Below are 13,334 nucleotides of genomic sequence, written 5' to 3' on the forward strand. Positions count from 1 at the left end.
ATGACTGTTCAATGATGATTTATTTGTAATATATTTTTTATTAAACCAAATGTGAGAATAAATATTATGATAGGAATGATTATTTTATTCTAATGAACCAACATAATATAAGAATTAAAATTAAGGAACCTATATTTTGAGGATTCATGAGTCCAAAGTGTGCTACCTAACCGGCCTTCCCTAAGGCTGGCCTTGGACCAAACTTAATTAATTGCAATATGAGCAATGTTATATTTGCCGAATTTTGGCTTGTTTGAATTGTCCGAATTTGTGCATGTCGGTTGTCCAGCCGGTCATCCAAGAATAATGGTGACAAATGTGGTTGACAAGAGTTGTACTGATTGTTTGGGCAGATATACGGCTTACAAAATTCTGAAAATTCGGACGAACTCAAATTTGGTGTATCAATCATTTTTGTTGCAACATTAGGTTTTCAAATGTCGCATGAGAAGGACTCCAACATGAATAATATTAAAAAAAAAAAATTCCCAAGCAATGCTTTCTATTTTTTTTTTTTTTTTGTGATTAAAAAGAATACAGGCAGTGAAAAGAAAATTACATCTTTGAAGTAGTACACAAAAAGACTGATGCAACAAAGTTGCAAGGCTTCTGTTCCCCAAAAAAAAAAAAAAACAGAAAAAAAAAGAAAGAAAGTTGCGAGACTTTTGTACAAACAATGATCTATAGTTATTTCCTAATTTACATGTCAAATTCACCCACCAAAAACTAATTTTCCTCACAAGCAACCATGGCTATGGCTGTCTGCAACTCTTGGAACCCCCTTCGATCACAAAAATTACTTTGCTTTCTCTTTTTCTTCTTCTTCAACGCAATCATCTGTTACTACTTCCTTGTAGTAATCCCTCTTCATGCAACTGCACTGCGCTTCAACTTGACTACTATTGGTCCACAACAAAATGCAAAGATAGAGATAGATCCAAGAGGAGATGCTTATGTCTCACCCCAAGGCATCCAACTCACCGCAAACGAGATCAGCACAGCCCAAAATTACTCAGCTGGTCGAGCCACATACAAAGACCCTCTTTTCCTTTGGGACAACACTTCTGGAAAACTCACGGACTTCAACACCTATTTCTCGTTTGTCATCGATTCGCAGAGAAGCGATGTGTTTGCAGATGGGCTCACATTCTTCCTTGTTCCTAATGGTTCCACTCCCAATATCATAACAGGTGGTGCCGTTGGTCTTCCAATCGGCTCCTCGCCGACATTTAGTGCAACCACTCCCTTTGTTACTGTAGAGTTTGATACCTTTCATAATGGCTGGGACCCAGTCAACATCACACCAATAACTCATGTAGGTATCAATATCAACTCTCTCAATTCTAGTTCTTATGCAATATGGAACAGTGACATAATACATGGGTCAGAAAATGAGGCTTGGATTAGTTATAATTCTAGTTCACAAAACTTGAGTGTTATTCTTCGTACTGGTTCTGTAAATAACAGTAATAGTGCTGAAAGTTCCATTAGCTTTGTGGTTGATCTGAAGACCATGTTACCAGAATGGGTTACAATTGGTTTTTCAGCTGCAACAGGACTTTTTTTTGAGAAAAATAATATTAAATCATGGGCGTTCAATTCGACTTTGCATCCCAGCCCCAGTCCAAGCCCCAATGGAGTTACTCCTAGCCCTGGAAAGAAGATGGATGAAAACAGAAAAAAAGCATTGGTAGTGGGATTTACTGTTGGCTCAACTGTTTTGGTTGGTGGATTGGCTTTGCTTGGTTTTGTCTTGTGGAAGAAAGGTACAAGAGCAAAACAAGAAGATGAGTTTGATATTGAACTATCCATGTACAATGACTTTGAGGCAGGTACCGGGCCAAAGAAGTTTTCGTATGATGAATTATTTCGGGCAACTGTAGACACCCCATTTTTGACCGTCCTCAAGACTTGGACGTCACCGTTTGAACACTTGGTGATCATCCGTGTTTGTGTTCGTCTTGAGTTTCCAGAGGTCTCGGCCACGCGCCTTGCCTCAGGATTGCTCGACTCGACTGTTTTGTGCTTGGTTTTGCACCAAACACTTGTGTTTTTGCTTTGGAGGATAGGGAATGGCTTGTTGCCCACCCCCACACCTCACCGGCCATGGCTTGAGGCCACCGGCCATTGTTTTGTTGCCATCGGCCATATATTTGGCCAGTCGGCACTATGGATGGTCGGCCGACCATGTATTTTTCCATTTTGTCATTTTTGGCTGGCTGACCACTGTGCATCTGCTTTTGCAGATATTTTTATGCCAGCTGTGCTAGCTGGCATACACCTTGCACCCCCTTCATACACGTGTATGGAGGGATTTCACTCTTGCTTAGCTAGTCTTGTAAGCTTTGCAAGAGTGATCCTTTATAAGAGGAGGGCTTCTCCTCCCTCCTCAAGGGTTAGAGGGTTGAGTTCTAGAGGTCTGGATTAGGGTTAGCCATAGTATATCTATTTTATCTCTATATCTCCCTCTCTTTGTGTATAAGTGTGTGTTTGTCCTTACTTTTGTGCACAAACACCTAGTTTTACACCTTACCTTGGTTGCTGAGGAGCCATTAGGTTGTTCTTGAAGTTTTGAGCTGGTTTTGAGCTAAGGAAAACAGCTGGAGTGCTGTTCTTGAAGGGGTCTACAAGGGTAAGAACTTTACCTTTAAATATCCCATTTTTGCATAGTCTTTTTGCCTACCTTGCATCTATTTTTGAGCTTAGTGTATAACATATAAAAGTCTTGTTTTACTTGCTCTAAAGAGTTGCTTAAGGTCACTTTGTTGTTTGGGGTTGTTGACCCCTCATAGGCCTTGTTTGGCCCCCATTTTGTGCTATTTTGGTGAGCTCCGGGACTACCTTGTTTGGGCCTCCTCACCACTGAAATCTTGAGGGATTTCAGTGGTGGAGATGGTGCTTCAAGGTCCTAAGAAGGAGAGGGCCATCCCCTCTCCTTGTTGCCTTCAATATTGGCCATTTTAGCCTTATGTGTGAGCATCTTGTTAAGACCATGTTGGCCATGTCTTAGTGGGTATTTGGTAGTATTTTGCCATATTTTACCTCTGTTTTAAATTGGTTTGGACACACCATGCTTTCTTTTCATACTTGTCTTGTAATGCCATGAAATTGCCTTAACATGTGCCTAGTGTTTAGACCACTATGCTTACTTGTTTTGGCTTAGCTTTGTGAAGCTTTTGCGCATGTTTTAGTATGCCTAAGGTCTGTTTGTGGTTGTTTTGGCCATCCATGACATGCCTTGTATAGCCACCTTGCATTTTGGCTTGTTAGCCTTGGGTGTGTGAGTGTTGAGCATGCATTGCTTGCATCATTGCAGTGGTTTAGAACCACTTAACATGTCATTTTAGTCCCCATGGGATGCTCGTATGCTTGCATTTGATGTTCCTTTAAGGCCTTAGAGGGTTTGTGTTTCATGCTCCATGAATGTGCCATTGCGTATGCCATCATGTTTAGGCCTTTAGGATGCCATGTCAATGTGTTTTTGGCTTTGTTTTAACATGCTAAAACTCTGATTTTGGTTGTTCAAATCATGCCATATTTGGTTTTGCTAAATGTAGTTCAATACCCCTTTGGTGAGCCTTAGGCCTTGGACCATTGTTGCATGCTTGGCTTGTCTTGTTTACTTGGTTTGGCACCTTTTATAACATGATTTTCAGAGCTCAGCATGCATGCCATATGTCCATGTTTGTCCCTTTTAAGTGTGCTTAAAAGCTGCTCTTTGATGCTTAAGTTTTGAACCATGTGTGCATGCATGTTTGTGTGTGTTTTGGCCTTTATTTCCTTAGCATTCGGCCACTGTTTTGGACCTAGTAGAGAGCTGTCCACCTTGGTGTAAGTCCCTCCCTTGCATGTGGTCGCATGCTTGCCTTGTGTGTTGTTGCATATTTGGCCCATCGCATGTTATGGCATGCTTGAAACACTTTGCATTTGGCATGCATTTCCTTGGTCAAGTTGCTTAAAATGTTATATGTCTTGCATACTTGCATGTTTTAATTGCATCTTGTATGCTTGTCATTAGCATAGTTGTTCCATGCCTTGCATGCTTGTTTGCTTAGGTTGAGTGCCTAGTGCACATTGCTTGCTTGCATGCTCATGTTGCATACTTAGCTAACATGCTTAGGTTGCATTTGGCATGCATGCCTTGCCTCTTGATCAAGTGATAGAGGTTGGGCCTTATGTGTTTAGTTGGTTTGCATTTCATTTGAAATCAAAATTCACAACTTGGCATCATGGGCCATCACGCATTGAAATGCGTGATTGGTGGCCCGAGTACCGAGGACCATCCTCCTTTGAGTCATGAACATGATAAGGAGGGTGTTGGTGCATACATTTGCTTGAAATGCATTGCCATGCCATGTTTTGCCCTCTGCTGCTGTCAAAACAGGTTTCTGCGGACAGATTTGGCCGGTCGACTGAATATAGTGCCGGTCGACCAATTATGGATGGCCGAGGGCTCAATAAATGGTCGATGACCATTACCTTATGGCCGGTGGTGTTCCCCCTTGGCCGATGATCCTCCACAGTGTTCAGAGAGTGTTCTTTGGGAATTGTGCAATTTTCAGAGGAGCAGAGCAGGGTAAACAGAGGCAGCTTGTGCATGGCATTGGATTTCCGGGCGAAGCCAATCTGAGCATGCGTGCATCCCTCTTCCCGAGGCCCTTTACTGCTTTCAGTAGCTTAATTGTTTTGTTAATTAGTTAAGTGTTGTATAATTTAATTAATTAGCTTGTAGGTTAATTAATTTGTATATTCTTTTGGTCCCTCCGAGCGAGGGCGAATGTGTAATAAGTGTGGGTGCGTGTGTGCATGTCTTCCAACCCCACTTCTTTCTCCCTTTTACTTACCTACTTTTGATGGTTAGTATTAGGTCATATTTAATTTAGCATCCTTATGCTATGCATGCGTGCATCCATTCATTTGTATTGCATGAACCGGGCTCGACGCATCATACTAACTGCATTTGTATTTTAATTCTAAGTTGAATACGTGTTAGCTGTAGCATCATCATATGTCATCTTAGAATAGCCGAGCCTATTATAGTGGCATCTTGCATGTGTTGCATTAGCCATCTTAACATGAACTAGGATCATGCATTTGATTACTAACTAGTTTCTGTTTTGGCACGGAGTACGATGTAAGTTTTTATGCTTTAGCATCTCGCATGAGTGTGAATGTTAACAGCATGCTTACCATGTGGCTATATGCTTATGTGATATTACTGCCTGAATGCCTGTGGGTGAAGGTTGGATTGTTTGAGTTGGAACAACTCATTGAAATCCGTGTTTTAGCCTACTCGCGAGTAGCAAATTTCAAATCATTTCCAAACAAACGGATATGCGATGCTTTGTTCCAAATTAGGCGATCCAGTCTATACTTTTGTGTTGTGCGCATCACATAGTAAATCTAGGTTAATAACCGGAATAAGAATGGTTAGTAGAGGCCGATCTTCGGATCGGGCGAGAAGGGGTGCTCATAGCTGACCTTCCCCAATCATACCCAAGTTCCCAAGCCGAGGCAACTTTGGTGATGACGGACACGTGGCCTTAGGCAAACGAGTCAGGGTTTCCTAAATTCCCCCAATAAAAAATATTTAGGTGGCGACTCTGTATCTGACAGAGCAGTCCATGTTTGGCACTTCTTTCTCAAAATCTGTTTTCCAGAATGATTTGCCGGATTTGGACTATTTGGTTCAGATTTAGAACCGTGACAATTTGAGTCCGAACTGTAGTGACCCACAAATGAACAGAACGGGACTCATCCTCCCGGGGTGTTCGGGGATGTCTACAGCAACGAATTGCTTTGCTGAGGAACATAAGCTTGGAGAGGGAGGATTTGGTGGGGTTTTTAAAGGTTTCTTAAGGGAATTGAATTCCTACATTACCGTGAAGAGGATATCAAAGGGATCAAAACAAGGAATAAAAGAGTACGCATCCGATGTGAAGATCATTAGTTGGTTGAGACATAGAAATTTGGTGCAATTACTTGGTTGGTGTCATGACAAAAGAGAACTCCGACTTGTTTATGAGTTCATGGAAAATGGAAGCTTAGATTACCATCTGTACAAAGAAAAAAGCTTGTTGACATGGGCAATGAGGTATGAAATTGCTCAAGGCCTAGCTTCGGCATTGCTCTATTTACATGAAGAGTGGGAACAATGTGTGGTGCACAGGGATGTAAAATCAAGCAATGTCATGTTAGATTCAAATTTCAATGCTAAACTTGGGGATTTTGGATTAGCTAGGCTTGTCGATCATGGAAAAGACTCTCAAACAAATATTTTGGCAGGAACTAGGGGCTACATGGCACCAGAATGCCTAATCACAGGTAAAGTGAATAAGGAATCAGATGTTTACAGTTTTGGAGTTGTGGCATTGGAGATAGCTTGTGGAAGAAAACCTATCGATCTGGAGGTTCCAAAAAATCAGATGAGAATGGTGGAGTGGGTTTGGGACCTCTATGGTACTGATAGGCTTCTTGAAGCTGCAATAGATCCCAAGATATGCCCAAATTTTGTTAAGGAAGAAATGGAATGCTTGATGATTGTTGGGCTTTAGTGTGCTCACCTTGATCACAATCTTCGACCTTCAATTAGGCAAGTAATTCATATGCTTAATTTTGAAGCTACATTGCCCATTCTCCCAGCAAAAATGCCTGTGCCAACATACTTAGCTCCTCCAATGAATGCTTCATCCTTGTTCTATGGCTCTACTACTGTTTCTAACAGCAACCAAGTCCAGTCTTCAAGCTATAGTTACAATACAATTCCTCAAAGTTCACCTCATCATCTGCCGCTTCTTCTCCATCTGCATCACTTTTGTATACATGAATACGTTGATTAATAATTATTATCAGATACCATCTACAAGTTCACTAAAAAAGTTTCTAGTAAAATATTTTAATGTATTTAGTAGTTATCAATTCTTCTAGTCAATTTTAATACTGGTACCATGTGTAAGTATGTACTGTACCTATGTATTCCAGTGTTTGTTTTGAATTTATCACCATATATATATATATATATATATATATATTTGTTTATGATTATCAAATGTTAAATATACTTAATTGGAAAATAATATAATGCTTCTTATAATAATTATAACTATATATAACATATATTTGTCAAAAGAGGATTCTTCCTTGACTACATCTGAGGTATGCAAATGGTTCAAGTTCACTTTGCCATTCAATCTACATAGACGTAGCTTGCATAAAATTTAAAACCCAAAGATATGAAAAAAATAAATAATAAATTTAAATGTTAAGCATGAACATTTGGTCAAAATGTTTTAAGATTCATGTGATTCAAGTCGTCCCTTTTTGTTTGTAATATTCTTTAATTGTATATATGCAAAATATCTGAAAAGAATGTATCAACCTATGTTTCAATTACATTATCATTCAAGCAAGAACATATTTACAGAACAACTGTTAATCAAGCTGTCTAATTTAAATATACTTTGTGTATCTACAGAACATCTTGAGTACATAATTAATTGGCAAATTTTCAATTATGTTGACTGACAGAATAATGACATTTTCATAGTGTACTGTTTCTTCTATGACTCCTCACCAAATCCTTGATGTCAAAAAGTTATCAACATACAGTCGCTCAATGGCATCACGGGCAGGTTTCATACCAGAAGAATTAACATTTGGGTTTATTTTTTGTAACAACAAACTGTCTTTGCAAATATTATTTTTTGTCATCACAAATATTATTTTTTTTATCAGCAAAAAAGAAAATTTTATTAATGCAATTTACAAAGATGAAGTCAATAAAAACACCAAGGTGCAGAACAACATCATGGTGAAGTTAACATATCCCAACTAGGTTAGAACATGAACACATGCAAATCATATGCAAACACCAAGAAAATGACAGCCGTTGGCAAGAAACCAACCAAATTAAACATGAACCGAGTACAAAAGAACACCACAGAGCAAACCCAATGGAAGAAATCATGCTTCCACAACAGTAGTCATCACAAATACTATTAGTGACAGCACGGTGATAAGTGGATGGTCACAAATAGTATTTTTGCTAATAATATGGATATTTTCCAATGATAGGCACATGTATTAGCGCTTTCCATATAGCAGCGAGCCCGCATGAATCTACAACCCCAAGGAAACCATACATTTGTGTGGGGTCATGGACATAGAAGTGTGTGTGGGTGATTTTCCGACCACACTGCCCGCTTAGTAACCAGCTGGAGAGCACTGGCAGAATAGATGGCACCTGACTGACCTGCAACAGAACTATAAGAATCCCACGGTGGTTTCAACCACCCGGGGGCACTCCGACGATCAAGTCAGCATATCTCTCAAAGATAAATAAAGTACTAAACTCACAAGCTTGAGTATAAAAAACATACCTTAGACCCATGGGGGTGCCTCTCTTTTATAGCCAATACAATCCTAGTCCCAATAGGAGCCTGGCCCTAATGGACTTAGGATTACTGCTAATCTGGGACTCCTAGTGGGATTAGGATAAAACTCTCTAAGAGTCTTATCTTAATACAAACTGAAGTCTTCTCTTTATTCTAGGACTCTTGTCCCTCATCCAGGTTGAGTTCTCTTTTCATTCTAGGACTCTTGTCCTTTATCCGCTTATCTCGGATTCCGATATCTTCGGAGATAACCTCGGCCTTGCCGAGATCACCTCGGCGTCACGACCAGAACACGTGGCACCTCGGCTGACACGTCGGCGTCACCGTGCCACGTGTTGGTACTCAGAAAATATATCCCCACAACTGCCCCTAGGTTCTATTACCTCGGCATTCTAAGGTGATGGAACCTACACTGTTCGTTCATTTGTGCCCATCTGTCCGAGATCAAACTCGCCGACCTCAAAGTTCCCTGGACTTTACTGTCCACTTCTGTCAAGTATCAAGCTTCATGCTTTCCAAGCTGCTCGAGATCACACCTCCTAGCCGAGGTTCTGGTTTCATTAATTCGTAAACTCCAAGAGCTTTGCAACTGCTCCACTCACACTCTCTGGTGAGTTCCCGATTTCCAGTCATCCATTTGACTCCGGTGATTTTCATATCGGCGTTCATTTCACTTTGTAGGTTCATAAACTTACTTTTTTAAGCTCAATCTTTCATAACTCTTCTGATTTACTTTAAATCTGTTTATTTGCCATCTGTTGCCCTCTATTTTCATTTTTCTTCAAGTCTTGAATTGTTTGAATGCCTGGCACCTGTTCTTGTCATATCCCCTTTCTGTTGCTAGCATCATGTTTGGGTCATTAGTTCCTTGTTCTTTACATACTTACTTAGTGCCTGTGTACTTGGCTTTATTCTTTGAACTTTGGCATCTTCTTGACTTCTGTTTTTTCTCTTTTTGGTAAGTCACTGTTCCTCTTGGTTTTATTTCTTGTTGCTTTCCAAGAAGCTTTGCTTCGTTGTTAATCACCATTGCTGTTTTACCCGTTGTTTCCAAATCATCTTCTTGAATACACACTGTTCACACATTTGTTGATTTCTACCACTGTTCTTGGCTTGACACATTTGTGCAATCTTTTTGTCTTAATTTCTTGATAGCTTCATCATCATTCTTGATTACGAATTACATTCTTGTTTTTGTTTTCTGTGTCTTTTTTCAGATTCTTGCTTTCAATCTTTGCCTTCAAACTCCGAGGTGCCAATCGCCAAGAAAAGCCTTGATCAAACTCTTCAGGAGATCGAGGCTGAGCTCGAGGCCGAGAAGGCTGCTGAGAAGTCTTCCCAACTGTCTTTTATATCCTGCCATTGATGCCGAGTAGTTTTGTTTTCAATTCTCTTTCTTCTTCTTCGGCTAAGCCTGAGCCGAGAAGAAAGAAGCGTTCTTCGTCGCCCTCCTGGATGAGGATTTTCTTCAGTGTCTCTTCACTCTTTTCGGCTGGCTCCTTACCGACATCATCTAGGACCTCCATGTCCTCGTCTTCAATCTCTGCCTTCCCTGGTTCCCGAATGTTGCAGGTAGTTTTTATTGCTGCCATGGAGCAATTCTTTGCCTGCAGTTGGTCTCCTCTGACTTCTTCAATCCCATGTTCTGTGGGGAACCGCAATAGTTGATACAACGTTGAGGGAACTGCCCCCATTGCATGCAACCATGGCCTTCCCGAGATGATGTTGTAAGGTGAAGGCGTGTCAATCACGACGAATTCTGTTTTGATCTTCTTCTAACTGCTCTTGCATGATTCTATACTTAGAATATTTTTCATGCCTTTCATACTTTGCCTCCTTTGTGCGATCTTCTCGGGGTTACATACCTTGGGTATAATAGCTACAAAACTTTTACTTCGGCAAGATACTGACCTGCAAACTTTTCATAAATTCTAACAAGTGTGAAACATATACTACTCAATGTTAACTTTGCAAACTTTTTCTCAAGTTTCAACAAGTGTTTAAACGGTGCTCTCGGTCTAACTTACTTGTAAATTGCTACAAATTTCAACAAGGATTAACATATACTGTAATAGGGATCAACAAGGATTAACATAACAAGTGTTAAACAATAATCTATTTGAAAATTGTTACGAATTTCAACAAGTGTTTAAACAATATACTTAGCTTTTACCTCAACTTGTAAATTGCTGCAAATTTCAACAGATGATCACATGTCGGCTTAACATTATCTTGTAAATTGCTACAAATTTCAACAAGTGTTAAGCATCATCTTTGGTTGGATCAACCTGTAGATTGCTATAAGTGTTTAGCAATAACCTCAGCTTTGCTTCAACTCGTAAATTGCTACGAATTTAAACAAGCGAAGAGAAACAGTATTCTCAGCTTAACTTCAACTTGTAAATTGCTACAAATTTCAACAAGTGAAGATAAGGAACCATCTCGGCTTAACTTCAACTTGTAAATTGCTACAAATTTCAACAAGTGAATTAAGGAATAATCTCGGCTTAACTTTGACTTGTAAATTGCTACAACTTTCAACAAATGAAGATAAGGAATCAGCTTAATTCCAACTTGTAAATTGCTACAAATTTCAACAAGTGAATTAAGGAATAATCTCGGCTTAATTTTAGTTAAGCATCATCTCGGCTTAACTTCGGTTAAGCATCGTCTCGGTTTAACTTCGGTTAAACATCATCTGGGCTTAACTTCGGTTAAGCATAATCTCGGCTTAACTTCAGTTAAGCATCGTCTCGGTTTAACTTCGGTTAAACATCATCTGGGCTTAACTTCGGTTAAGCATTATTTCGGTTTAGCTTCGGTTAAGTATCATCTCGGCTTAACTTCGCTTAAGCGTCATATTAGTTTAACCAACTTGTAAATTGCTACAAATTTTAACAAGTGGTAAACGCATTCTTCTTCTCTCTGCCCCCCCAGTGTGAACTTAAAATCCCCTTGGGTTCTTATCATACATGTAGCTTCGACTTTGTCGCCGAGGTTTAATTCAAGCCGAGGTTGTCGGCCTTGGTTTCTCTATTGATCTTACTTGGCTCCAACCTGAGTTTGATTTTCGGCCTCGCATCGGCGAGCCATTTCTCTTTTCTTGTTCCGACGTCTTTGTTCCCGGCATGTCCTCCTCGGCCCTAGCATACTTCTCAATTCTTGCCAACTTTAGTCTGATCTTGCGTGTTTTTTTTTTATCTTCTGGGATCTGAGATCTGCTCATTGTGCTATTCTCTTCTCGGACTCAGGTGCCGAGATCTTATCTTCTGGAATCTTGGATCTACTCACTCAAGTTGAGCTCTTCTTTTCTCGGACCTACTCATGTAGGCCGAGATTATGTCTTCTGGGATCCGGGATCCAGGATTTGGAATTTGGGATCTGCTCACTCAGGATGAGTTCTTTTATACTTGAATGTTATCTCCTTGGGAGCGCTCATGCCCCCTGTCTTTGCATCCCTTCTGGAAAGGTCTTCGTTCCTCCGCAGGTATCTATCCTTCCATACCTGGAGGTCGTCTTTGTTGCTTCGATCTGTTGTCTTTGGTGCGTCACCTTCTTGGCCGGCTTCTTTCACTCTGTGACTCTGGTCACGAGTTTCTGTGTTGCTATTGTCCCCTTCAACGTCGAGATCGATAGGTCTCCGACTCCCAGCAGGAGCGTTGTCTCTAATCTGGTCCTTCTGTTCGTCATTGGCCATCTATTCTTCTTTCTTTCCCATAGACGGCGCCAAATTGTGGGGGTGATTTTCCAACCACACTGCCCGCTTAGTAACCAGCTGGAGAGCACTGGCAGAATAGATGGCACCTGACTGACCTGCAACAGAACTATAAGAATCCCGCGGTGGTTTCGACCACCCGGGGGCACTCCGACGATCAAGTCAGTATATCTCTCAAATATAAATCAAGTACTAAACTCACAAGCTTGAGTATAAAAAACATACCTTAGACCCATGGGGGTGCCTCTCTTTTATAGCCAATACAATCCTAGTCCCAATAGGAGCCTGGCCCTAATGGACTTAGGATTACTGCTAATCTGGGACTCCTAGTGGGATTAGGATAAAACTCTCTAAGAGTCTTATCTTAATACAAACTGAAGTCTTCTCTTTATTCTAAGACTCTTGTCCCTCATCCAGGTTGAGTTCTCTTTTCATTCTAGGACTCTTGTCCTTTATCCGCTTATCTCGGATTCTGATATCTTTGGAGATAACCTCGGCCTTGCCGAGATCACCTCGGCGTCACGACCAGAACACGTGGCACCTCGGCTGACACGTCGGCGTCGCCGTGCCACGTGTTGGTACTCAGAAAATATATCCCCACAAAGTGGGATCCATAGAAATGTGTTAAAAAAAAACTACATGCAGTTCATCCTAAGGGGTCCCAACATTATGCCAAGAAAATTTAGACAAACAATGTGAACTTGAGAAGACTTTTGTATTGAAGTGTGTAACTATCCTATCCTAATACTGTTATGAAAGTTCACTATGTTGTTTTTGTCAGGAATTTGGATTGATTGACAAGTTATCCCCACATCAGTAATCCAAGAAGATACATTTAAATTAACAAAATAGGCATCTAATGTAATAGTCAAATCACATCACATTCACATTGCACGTAACCATGTAAAGTGCAAGCACCAAATAACCAAAAATGGATAAACATTAATTAAATGAAGGTCATATTTAGCATTAAAATAGGAATAAGAGCCACAGAGTTGATGAAAATTAGAACTGAATACAGTTTTGGGAGTGAAAGGAAAGTGATGGCTGAGAATAAAGAAACCTTCACTTAGTAATTTTGCCAAACCCCTATTGTGCAACAAAAAGGAATTAGTTTCAAAACATTTAAATAGGCATTGAGTGACAAATCTCAACATAGAGCTGGAAGACACAAGAAACTATAGATCAGAAATACTACAAAAATGAAGCTGTAATTGATGTACCTG

The 13,334-nt window shown here is 40.2% G+C and overlaps 1 pseudogene; it reads left to right on the forward strand.

Annotated features, from left to right (window-relative positions):
* The first annotated feature begins 748 nt into the window (after positions 1–748).
* LOC114264440 (L-type lectin-domain containing receptor kinase IX.1 pseudogene) lies at positions 749–6,826 on the forward strand (annotated as a pseudogene).
* Positions 6,827–13,334: the final 6,508 nt, after the last annotated feature.

The sequence above is a fragment of the Camellia sinensis genome, chromosome 12, assembly GCF_055761805.1.
Source record: "Camellia sinensis isolate YWXY chromosome 12, ASM5576180v1, whole genome shotgun sequence".
In the NCBI taxonomy this organism is placed as follows: Eukaryota; Viridiplantae; Streptophyta; class Magnoliopsida; order Ericales; family Theaceae; genus Camellia; species Camellia sinensis.